Here is a 12719-nt window from a genome sequence, read left to right on the forward strand (position 1 = left end):
CTGCCTTGGCTCCAAGTCTCAAAGCTGAATTTCAGAGAGGCTGCTGCCCTGAACTAAAGCCATTGGCCCTGACCCTGAATCTGCCCCCTCCCCTTTCACCATTCTTCTCCACCGCTTCAGCGGTACTTGGTCAGGCTGTGCAATTGTACCTGGAAGAGAAGAGTTGCCTAAGCTGTTCTTTGTTGGAATTCAACACCATGTTGCACATACCAGGTCTCCTTTGAATGCGCGCTTGCTAAAAGGCCCTGACGTGATCAGAGCAGGGAATCCTCATTTCTCCACCTTGGTCAGTCCTGGTGCTCAACCTTGGACTTTACCCACCCACTATGCTGACAAGTTTTGAGGACCGCTAGGTAAGCAAGCTCTCTTTAACATTTAAAAAGTAACTAATGATTAAAGGAGCCTCACTTAACTGTATCAAGGAACATTAAACGTGACTAATTCTAAAACCACATCAGGCTCATGCCCATCAGTCTCTTGAACTAGATGAAGCCCTGCCAATGGGGAGAACAGTCAACACTTCTTTAGTGACAAGATTGAGGTTGTACTGACATCCATGCTCCTTACTAGGTTTCAACTGTGATAATCTAATTGTCATTGAACGTGGGGCAGCCTCAGGGCCCCACCACCCTGGAAGACTCCCCGACCCTTTAGCTTCACTCAGAGAGCCTTCATTTTTATCTTCCATTAAACATTTCTTTGATTAAAAGACTCTGAGGCTCCAAGGCAGCTCAGTTATGTGAAAATGACTGGGTTGGAGAATGGTCATATGAGGTCAAAGTTAAAAGGTCACCAGATCAAGGTTTCCTTGCCAAGGAAGAAAAAAGCTTCAGTGACAATGACTCAGTGCAAACTTATCACCAGAATTTTTTAACGAGTGCTGCGCATATGCTATCCCAGCTGGAGGTGATTGGTGCCGAGTTCCGACTGCACTCTGGCCACCTGCGTTTGAGTCCTGCCTTCACCGCTTCCCACAGTGTCTTCCTGCAGGTAGTTCAACCTTCCTAAACCGCCATCTTTAATTCTACAAATTGTGGACAATAATCATGCCTACCTCACAGGAGAAGAAAGAGTGCAATAAGGGTTTTCAATTATTAAAATTACAGTTTAAGCTATAATAATACTTTATATTTTCCTTAGGCCAAAGTAAATTTTGTCTGTGTGTTCACTCCCCTAAGAGACAGGTAGCTTCTTGGGATTCTTCATGTCCTTTATAAAGCTGACCCCAGTGTTTTGGGCACAGTAGGCCCTCAATAAGTATTTGTTAAATAAGTAAATGTTCTAAATATAGTTGTTCTGCAGGGACAGGCTTGTACACCTAATCCCTCCACTTAGCTTTCTAGAAGAATGCCCTATACCCTTTGAATCCTCTATAAATATTTTATAATAGTAACAATGACATAATGTAGATCCTAATTGTGAATAAAGATTACTCTTAGCTCAAATTTCCTGAACTAGGGTCATGTCCTTCAGCAACACATAAAATGTATTCGAACAGGGCTTCATCTTAACGCAAACCGAACACTTACTTGTAACATAACTAAAGCAAATGAATCAACATATCCTTTACCTTCCAAATTGTTATTTCCAGGAACCACAAGAGTGAGACTATTGTGTTATAGGTTGAAGTAAATTAGGTCCTCTTTTTTTTTCTAGATTGAGATAATTATGTGTTTTCGGACACGGGCAGCAACTGGCTTTGACATCCATTTCCTAAGCTGAGTAGGGCCACATGATGTCACTGGGGTGATCTCAAATAAACAAATGACCCATTAAAAAAGGGCCCCAGGAAATTTGCTATGATCTTAACAGTCGCCATACCTAGGAGATGGAGCCATAAGTGATTGGCTCCACTGTAAGTTATTTCTCTTTTATCCTCTTAAATATTTTTCCAAAGTTTTTTTTCTTATAATGGGCATGTATTACTTTTATAGTCTGAAAAACTATTGTGTTAGCTTATAACATCAGTGTTAGCTTATGTTATAATGTAAATATATATAATTATCAAATCAAAAACCTGTTTCAAAGGACACTGTGAAGAAAGTGAAAAGGCAATTCACAGAATAGAGGAAAACTTTACAAATCATATCAAACAAAGGACTAGTACCTCTTATCAGATTTAAGTAAAGACCTCTTTCAACTCAACAATAAAAATTTTTCAATGGACAAAAGGTTGAATATACAGTTCTCCAAAGAAGATATACAGATGGCCAATAAAAATATTAAAAGATGCTCAACATCATTAGTCACCACGGAAATGCAAATTAAAACCAGAAGATATCACTTCATACCTACTAGATATAAATGATCAAAGAGATTAGAGTAACAACCATTGTCAAGGACTTGGATAAATTAGAACCTTCATAATGAGAATGTAAAATAGTACAGCCACTTTGAAAATTTTTTAGTTCCTCAAAAAGTTAGAGAGTTGCCATTGAGCCAAGAAATTCTACTCCTAGATATACACTCAAGAGAAATAAAAACAAATATTTACACAAAAACTTGTACACAAATGTTCATAGCAGCATTGTTCATAATAGCCCAAAAGTAGGAACAACCTAAAATGTCCATCAATGTATGAATGGATAAATAATGGTATTATCTGTGCAATGGAATATTACTCAGCTATAAAAAGAATGAAGTACTGATACATGCTACAGCATGGATGAACCATGCAAATATTATGTTAAATTTAAGAAGCCAGACCCAAAGTCTGCCTGCTGTATGAAATGTCCAGAACAGGCACATGCATGGAGAAAGAAAATAGATCCCTGGTTGTCTGGGACTAAGTGTGGGGAGGGGGTGCTGGGGGCGACCGTAATGGTTTTTTTACTGGAATGATGAGAGTGTTCTGGACTTAGTTGTGACGGTTGCATAACTTTGTGAATAATGCAAAATCGGTGAAATATACCCTTTAAGAATAAATTTGTGGTATATTTTCTATTGATATTCTATTGTACATCAATAGAAAAATGATGAAAAGTGAAGATTTTCAAATATAAATCCAGTAAAAACTCAGAATGTGCCACACTTGATTAGATTTGCCAGCTTTTGAGGGTCTATGAAATAAATGCTTACTAATAGTAAGGAAGGAGAAATAAAGGGTGCAGGGCACTTTGCCTAAGCAGGAGGCTCTCTCATTTTCATCTCCCCATTCATCACCTTGGGAAGAAGGCTTTAAAAAAAAATAGAATCATAGGTATTTGGGGTGGGGTGTATTTTAGAACCTACTGAATCCATATATCTATTACACAGATGAACAGACTGAGGCCCAGAAGGAGGAATTTATTTACTGTTACTCAGTGAGCTGGCAAAGGGGCTAAGAGTAAAAATGAGATTTCCTGTCCCCAGTATCTTTGAGCTGCCCTTCCTTCGCCTGTCCTCCTAACAAGCAGGGACCATCAATTTTAGGAGTTTGCATGTCTTTTTTGCCACCAACAAGTGGAAGAGCATTGATTTCCCCAGCTTCTCCTCCTTCAGAGGCCAGCATCTCAACTTGTGAGTTTTGATGGCTCTTGACTTTAATCTACTTGCAAAAAATACTGCGACATGTGCAAAGCCCTGCTGAGTTGAGCTGTGAAGGAGCTCTTAAGAAAATCAGTAATTAAAGAGCTGGCATTAATGTTTTTTGTTTTAGTAATACTTGTTTTTTGTCAGTCTTCCTGTCCTGTTTATTCAAACTGCCTTCGGATTGATAGACTCAAGTCACAGACTCTTAACCCTTAGTCAATTTCTCCTGAGCCCACTGAAATTGCTCCGATCCAGTGTCCTAGTTCAGTCCTCAGTTCCCGAGGCAGGCACGGCGTTTTCTTTGGAGTTCCCAGAACATCTGCACCCTTCTGGACACGCACTTTCTCCTTTACACGGAGGATTCTGTCCTGAGGCCGAGCAGAAGCGAACATACGGAGACACAAAGCCGGTCCAGGGAACAGCAGGAGGTTTTTAGCCGCCTCTCAGAGACTCTCCGGCTCAGACAACTGCAGCAAACGAGACTCCTGCACGCTCCGGAGTCCCTCTCTCAACTCGGACCAGAAAACAGGCCCACAGCACAGTGCAAATTCTTAGCAGAGTGGAAGGAGGCGGCAGTAAAAAGGCACTAGACGGGAGTGTCAACACGCCACCCCTTCGGCACCCAGGGACGCCTCCGGGTCAGAGATAACAGATCTGAATTAAGGCAGGTTTCACTGGGGGTGGGGGGTGGCGGGGTCGTGGGGGCGGAGGAAGAGGTAGGGGGGGATGGGCTATTTCCCTCCGTGGTGAGGAAAACTAAACCCACGTGGGCAGAAGGAACGTGCCGGGGCGGGTTCCAGCGGTGCAGTGGCCGGAAGGCCGGGCGCGGCCGGGAGGTGCGCTAAGGTGCTCGTGGGCTCTGTGGGGTTGGGGCCGCGCGCAGGCGCACTGAGGCCTGCGCCGGCCGGTCTCCGGGTACAAAGAAGCGCCTCGGAGAGCCTGGTGTCCCGGAGGTTTAAGGTGCCGCCTGGGGTTCCCTCCCGTCCAGATGGGGGACGCTGCCACAGTCATTTCCCATCCGGCTTCTGAGGCTTACTAGTCTCCCCCAACTTTGCTTTGCCTTGGTTGCCGGGCCCGGGTAGATACCCTGCGTTTCGGAGTTTAATTCTGGCGCTGGCCAGCCGGGGAAGGCTCCGCCCCCTCCGCCCCGCCCCTCCTACGGGTCCGGGTCCTCGGCTGAATCTGCGAGCCGCCCGCCCGGCGCTGCAGGTTGGGGAGAGCGCTTGGAGGTGAGTGGAACAGTGGTCTGCACTGCGCTGTTTTCCCCGGCAGGGTGGGCGCGGGGGCGCCGGGGCTCCGATCTCTGTTGGGCCGGCCTCAGCCCAGCCAGGCAAACTTGGCGCGCGCCAGGGGCGCACGCTGGCGGTGCTGGAGCGGAGAGGCAGCCCGGAGGACTCCCTCGCACCCAGTACTCTCGGCAGCTCTGGAGCAGGGCTAGGGACGGGGATCATCTCTGTTTGGCGTGCGCGCTGCGGCCGCAGAGCTCTGCCTGTGTGGAAGGGTAGCGCGGCGCGCCGGGCTAGAGGCAGCGGGGAAGTCCTGCCCCGGGCCGGGGCGCACTGCACTTTGGTACCCCCAGGCCCTCTAATCAGCTTGGGATGGGGCGAGAGATTCTCTCTGAGACGTCTCCCCGCGAGTTCTCAGCCACAGGAGGGACTGGCGGTCGACCCCATTATTATTCTGTCCCAGAGCAGCAGGTGGCCTGGAGTCGCCCTCAGTCGACTCAGAGATTACTCGGGTCCGGGTTGGAGGAGCCGGGAAGTGGGGGAGGGGTGTGGGAACTTTCGGCCTCCGGGCTCACGGAACCCGGTCCGGACGGCGTGGGCTTCTGGAGCATCCGCAGCAAGTTGAGGGAAGGGGCGAGTGTCCTTACGCAGACTTGGTCCCTGAACGCCCACCTCTAACATGCCACTTAGGCAAGCGCGCAGGGAATGCTGCGCTCAGGGCAGCTACCTCCTGCCCTTGACCGTTCATCCCCTCCACCTGGATTCCCGTGGAATTTTCGGAGGCAGCTTTTCGCGGCGAGTCTTGCAGGTCACCTAGAACTGCGCTGCACTGGGGGGCCTCGGTGAGGGCTTTGGCCGAGTTAGCGTGAAAAGCAATCTGTGGCGTCCCCCAGCGCTTGCTCTGTGCATGTCGTCTTCACGGAGGTTCATCTTGTATTCAGTATTCGTGAAATAGTATGTCAAAACGAGGGTGCTAGACTAATAGAAAGGTTAATAATCCAGATCTATAATTGTACGGTTTCTTGCCTCACCTCCATCCACCGCCCCCAGCCCCCGTCGCACCTCTGAGCCGCATTGAAATCGGGGCCTGTTTTCTCATTTTTCATTCATGAGTTTATTCAGCTTGATTTTAATTTTTAAATTAACTTTTTTAGTTTTATTAATTTTAGAATAGAGAGACACCGATCCGTTGCACTTATCCACACATTCACTGGTTGACCCCTGTATCACCCCTGACTGTAACGAACCCCCAGCCTTGGCATCTGGTCCCTCTAGTCAATGGAGCTACCCGGCCAGGGCTCAACTTGAGCTTTAGGTGGTATTCAGCGTTTTACCTGGTAGTTGTTTGTTTCCTCTAGCTTTTTGTAAAAAAAGTTGGGTGTTGGGCACTCCTCCAACTTTAATTTACTTAAAAAGTGAAATAACAAACATGCCGTACATTTGCCCTTTTAAAGTGTACAATTCAGTGGCTTTTATCATATTCAGGAAGTTATGCAGTCGTCATTACTTCCTAATTCCAGATGTTTTCCCAAAGCTACCCTGTACCCATTACCTGTCATCCTCCATCCCCCCTCCCCCCCTCCCCCCGCCCCCAGCCTAGTACTCCCTCATTTTAAGGTGACATTTTCCCAAGATGGAGATTAAGAAAACTAAGAAGTTACTAACTTCAAGCCTTTTCCACCCAGTAGATTTGGGGGAAGGAAGGTGCTGCTACTGAGACAGTGGAAGAAAGATTAAGTATGGGCAGTCCTGTGTCAAGATGAAGATGTCCAAGGATGAAGGAGAAGCCTGTCCTTGGACAGTTTAATCTTCAGGTGCAAATTAGGAATGTGGTTCATCCTCCTAGGATGTGGGGGTGCATTGGGACACTCTTTTCGCTCTCTGGATTTGCTGAGTCCACAGGTTATTCCAGTTGAAGTTCTGCCTCAGCAAGAGTGAGTTTCGAAGGCGGGGGGTGGGTATTTGCATGTGCACTGTGGAGGATGAGGTTAGGAAAAAGGCTGAGGATTTGAAAATCGTTTTGTTGTAAATCATCCACAATGGCCCACAGAAAGAAATTAATTACAAGCCAATGGCCACTAAAATCTGTACATTCAAGACTTAGGTTCATTTTGTGAGTCTCAACATCTGCTCACAGATAGTCACATGAACTAAACTGCTCATGCATTAATCCCCTAGTCCAGCAGGGAGGAGGATGGGAAAGGGTCTAGTTGGAGGGAGTTAAAGGAATTGGGGAAGAGGTAGGGGAATGGCTGAAAGGGGAGCCTTTGTGGGAGCTGGGGTCTGTTAAAACAGAATAGCTGTAGGATGAGGGATTCAGAAGCAGCAAAAGGGATCTAGGTGAAAAATTAACGTAATTTACGGAGCATTTGTTGGATTATTTGTGCATGTTTTTAAAATCACATTTTAGGGAGTTGAATTGAAGCTGGGTAAATTACACAGCAATTGCTGCACTTCTCTTCTGCTCTCCAATCAGATGAAGAAGCCAACTTGGTTGCAAAGTTACAGGAAACGTTATGCCTCTTGTGTGGGTGGCTTGGCTTATGCCATCTTTTCTTTTTAAGTAGTTAAAAAAATGAACTATAACATACAATATGACAGATTTTTACAAAATGAGTGTAAACTTACAACCAGCACCAAGACCAAGAAACAGAACATTGCCTTATTGCAGAAGGCCCCGCCTGCTCTTTTCCCAACATTCCCTCTCCCCGAGGACTAGTCTAACCATAGATTTGTTTTGCCTGTTTTCATGCTCTGTATACAGGGGATCAGTGGGCTGGTGGAGTGTGAGCGTATCTTGTTTCTTTTTCTCAGCATTGCTTGTGAGATTTAGCCAGGTTGTTGCACGTGGCTGTAGTTCAGTCATTATCATTGCTGGTCAGTATTCCATTGTGTAATTACACCTAGATTTATTCATCCGTTCTAGGGTTGATGGGCATTTGACTCCTTTCTGAATTTTGTCATGGTGAATTGTGCAACTGTTGAACATTCTAGTACATCTTGATGCACGTGTGCACGTTTGTATTGGGTGTGTACTTGGCAGTGAATTGCTAAGTTCTAAAGTAGAGTTTAGTTTAGAAGATACCGCTAAACAGATTGCAAAGTAACTGTGCAGTTTATACTTCTACCAGCAGTGTGTGAGGTCTCTGTCCTACTCTTTTTTTAAATTGCGAAAGCAGCAAACTTACAGAGAATTTGACAGATGGGCAAAAGGTGACCCATGTTAACCCATCTCAGCAGACTGATTATTTCTGTTGTGTTTGATTCCAGTACTTTTCCATGCCTGTTCATATTTTTATGAAGTCATAATCCTAATATTCAATTTTGAATTTTGTTTACATCTTGATACTGTACCTTTTGAAAAAATAATTATTTTTAGAGAAGGGGAAGGAAGGGAGAAAGACAGGGACACATCAATGTGGGAGAGAAACATCGATTGGCTGCTTCTTGCATGCCCTGAACTGGGAACCTGGACTGCCACCCAGGCATGTGCCCTGACTGGGAATCAAACCAGTGACCTTTCAAACTGGTGACCTTCCAGTTTCTGGGACGACGCCCACCGTCCACTGAGCCACATCAGTTAGGGCTTGACACTGTGTCTTAAAGTTGCTCTTGTGCCCATGATTTTTTAATTCCTACAATCCCATGGCTATGTTTCCTTTTAATCTCCCCAACATTGAGAATGTGTTAAATTCTGTAGTTTTACTGGTATACATGGTGGGACCAACAAACAGGCGTATAGCTCTGAGTATGCAAACTGATTTTTCTTGTGTTGTGTATTAATTGTATTTCCCATAGGAATAATGATAAGCCTACTTCTGCCCCACCCTGTGTATTGCTGTAGGAGTCATCTTTGTCCCCAGGGTGTTTCCACTTCTTTCCACTACTTTATAAACTAGAGACTTTCCTTTTGAGGAATCGGATTCTTATTGTTAAATCGTTACCTGCACAATCAAGTTGTCCACGAATCTATTATAGAATTCATTAAAGAAATCTTAAATTGTCAATATGTTACTTGCAAAAGGTGTCTCATTAGTTTAACTTGCAAATTCTCAAAATAATGGTGAGGTTGGCCATGATATCTTCTTGATAAATAGCATAAGTATGACTTTTGTTGTCATTTCATTTGCCAATCATATAGTATTTTTCTTTATAGGCAACTTCTTTGCAAAGGTACTGAGCTCGGAGCTTTAGAGGATGTAAAAAGGAGCATACCATTGAGTAGCTTATGGTTTAGAAATTCTGTATAAAAATTAACAATACCGCCTAGGCAGAATTCGTATATGAGACAAAGGAATGTTTAGTTCAGTTAACAGATACTGAGTGTTTGTATGAGTTCTGAGTCACTAACGAGGTCTGTCTTGCCTGGTTGGTTACAGTTGGCTTCCATAAGTAATAAGACTTGAGCTGAACATTAAAAGGGTCTTTAGAAAGTGACTAGGGGCAGGTATTTCTGAAGAAGAAAAGACCACTGAGCTCTCTCAAGGGGGCAGATTAAGGTCTACAGACCACTCTGGATAATGGGGATGATGCTGTTCCCTTACCATTCTTTGTCTGGAAGATACTGAAAATAAGCAAACTAATATAAAGCTGGAAAAATGTTTAGAGCAGAGAGCCTTCCAGAGTTCATAGCAAGTGGGGAGACAGATACAGGTTATAGTAGGTGTCAGAAGGATGAAAATAGCTAATATAAATGGCTCATTCTGAAAATGTAGGGGATAGAGAAATTAGTGCTCGGTGGAGAGATTTGGGTGGTATTTAGGTACACTGAGCCTTGAGACCTGTATGGGTGGACATGAAATGGCATTGGTGTTTAGGTAGTAGCTTTGAAGAATCAAGGTAGTCCAGCAGGGTTTGACGTACAGTAAGTGTCAGTCACGTGCTCGGATACCCAGGTGAATGGCAGTTTGAGATTGTACCTCTACTCCGTGGCTTGTGACTGCTGATCTTTGTCGAAATGTAGCTCTGGACCCGGACTTACTAGTTGGAATCTAAGTTCTGCCACTTGATGTGTGATCTTGGTATAGTTACTGAACCTCTCTGTGCCTCAACTTCCCATCTCTAAAATGGGCATAATAAAATCACCCCCCTTGTGGGAATATTGTGAGGATTAAATGAATTAAAACACATGGAGTACTTAGGAGACTGCCTGATACACAGTGTGTGCTAAACCTGTTGTTGTTTCTTTAATTTTTAAAATTCTCTTTCTCCAGCTTTATTGAGGTATACTTGACAAATAAAATAGTATATTTGAAGTATATATACCGCATGATGGTTTGATGTGTGTGTACATTGTGAAAGAATTGCTTTCATCTAGTTAACACATCAACACTATACATATTTTTTGTGTTAGAACACTTAAGTTCTACATTCTTAGCTAATTTCAGTTACACAGTATACGTTATTGAATTTCTGAAGTCATATCTATACCTTGTAGGAATGCAGTAAACAAGGAAAGGTTTAAAATGCAAACCAAAACCTGTCACTCTTCTCTGATCCCAGTTCACAGTACAGTGTCTTTTCAGGTGTGTTAACTGATGGCTGTGTATTTACTTTAGTTCTTCTGGTGATTATCATTAAACAAACTACCTTGAAATTTCGTGGCTTAAACGATTGTTTCATGGTATCCTGGCTTCTGTGGGTCTGGGATCCAGGTGGGGCTCGGCGGGGTGCCTCTGCTCCGTGTGATGTTGACTGGGGTCTCTGTGGCACTGAACTGGTGAATGGGCTGCTCTGCGGGGTCCGAGAAGGCTGTGCTCCCGGGTTGTGCACCTCGGTGGGGGATGGCTGGAAGGCTGGGCCCAGTGTCTGTCTGTTGACCAGAGCCCGTACAGGTCATAATTTAAGCACGCTAGATGGTCAGACCACTTGCGTGGCCACCAGATTCCCTCCATATACAGTCATGCTCCATGTAACAATCGGGATTTGTTCTAAGAAGTGCGTCGCTGGGTGATCTCATTGTTTGCACATCACAGAGTGCACTTACCAGAACCTAGACGGTATGTCCTTCTCCACACTTAGGCCACACCTAGGCAGTCTGGCTACTGCTCCTGGACTACAAACACCTGTGCAGTGTGTCGCTGTACAAACCATGAGATTAAACCAAGCACCAGAGCAAGTGATGCAATCGAGGGAGAAAGCGAAGGCAGGAGGCTGCTGTGGGTGCGACAGGGCGTAGTTAGGAAGACCACCCAAATTATGGAGGGCAACCTGCTTTACCCCGAATTCGCTCATCAGAATGTTGATCTCATCTCAAAACACCCTTCGTGCTGACACATACCATTAGCTCAAGCTGTGAGCACCTCACGGGAAACAGTCGGAAATTTCATGGCCTTTTAGGACTTTGCCTCCAGAGTCACAGGACTTCCCTTTCACTGTTGGATGGAGCAGTCATGGAGCCTGCTTGGGCCCAAGGGGAGGGACACAGACCTGCCACTCGATGGGACGAGTGTCAGAGAATTTGCAGCCTTCGTTTTAAACTGTCACTGTCCACACCACTTGATTTCGAAAATTTGTCCATAGCTTTTAACTCCCTGCTAAGGAAGAAGGGAATTGATATTGCTCCCCTCCCCTCCCCCCTCCCCACTGCTTCCCAGTATGCTCTTACTTTTATCTTATTATCTCTAGTCCTCTTTTTGTTAGCTACCTTTATAATTTTAAGTAAAGCATTTTATACTCGACAGGGCCTGGAGAGGTGGAAAACCAGGGTTTACTGCAGTGCGCCCGTGTGTGTGTGTGTGTGTGTGTGTGTGTGTGTGTGTGTGGTGGGGGCAACAAAGGAGAACACAGAGCCATCAGGGGCTGGGGGTGGGGGGTGGGGGTGGCTGATGGCGAGGCTCTTACTACAACAGTCCAGTCCCTGGACTCAGGCATTGCCTGTGAGCCTGCACTCTGCATGAGTGTAGCAGGTCACTTAATCCAACAGTGTTTAGTTCCTCCCTTTGGCTTTTAAACTTGGATACCTGCTGGCTTTTTCCTTTCTTGGGCTTTGCATTTGAAGTATGAATGCTGGAAGCAAATGAGATTCTCACTGATGAAGAATCTTAAAACAGATAACTTGTCCAAAGTAAATATTCCCGTGCTTTTTTTCATTACAGAAGCAATCAGTTAATTGGAAACAGTTCTATATTTCAAAGTGTCGGGAAGCCTGGAGCTCTGTTGTTGGTTTGTTTTTTTTTTTAATTTATCTAGTTAATGGAATTGAGCAATGGAGCTTAGTTTAATTCTCAGAAGACATACTAACCACTTTTTATAATTACCTGATGCCCTGGGAAGCCCACAAAGACCTCTGTTCTTGTTGGTTTACATATATGTATTTTGAGAGACAAACAGTTTATTTGGTAACAAGGTGTAAAAACAGAATTCTCAGTTTCTTTTCTCTCTTCTGGTGACAACTGCGAGAGTCAGGTGGACAGTAGCATACAAGAATTCCCTTGCAGTTCCTTGGTCTTTATTTTTTTTTTTTTAGTTTTCAAATCTGTTTTTAATTTTATGAATGAAGAGTCATATTATGCTAAAACATCCATAGGAAGTTTTTCAGCATACAAACAAAAGGAAGTAAAGAGACACAATGAAGGAATATCACAAAGAGGTTCAGAAATAACTTAAAATTTCTTCTTAAAACATTATCAAAATGTGTAAGCAATGTGTATGTCCATGCATATAAAACTCCTGGAATAATGGAAGAAGCAAAATTCAGACAACTTCCTCACTGTTTGCTCAGAATTTCTGTGAACCTTTACCTTCCATATTCCTTTAAAAAATATTTTGTTAGTTTATTTTTTAGAGTGGGGGGGAAGGGAGGGAGAGAGGAAGGGAAAGAAACATCCATGTGCTAGAGAAATATTGATCTGTTGCCTCTCACACCACCCCCCTCCGCCTCCCCCACCCCAGCTGGGGACCTGGCCCAGAACCCAGGCATATGCTCTGATCAGGAATCGAACCAGTGACCTTTTGGTTTGCAGACCATGCCCAACCCAATAA

This window comes from Sturnira hondurensis, unplaced genomic scaffold (genome assembly GCF_014824575.4).
Source record: "Sturnira hondurensis isolate 20B ecotype Veracruz unplaced genomic scaffold, ASM1482457v3 Scaffold0013515, whole genome shotgun sequence".
Taxonomy (NCBI): Eukaryota; Metazoa; Chordata; class Mammalia; order Chiroptera; family Phyllostomidae; genus Sturnira; species Sturnira hondurensis.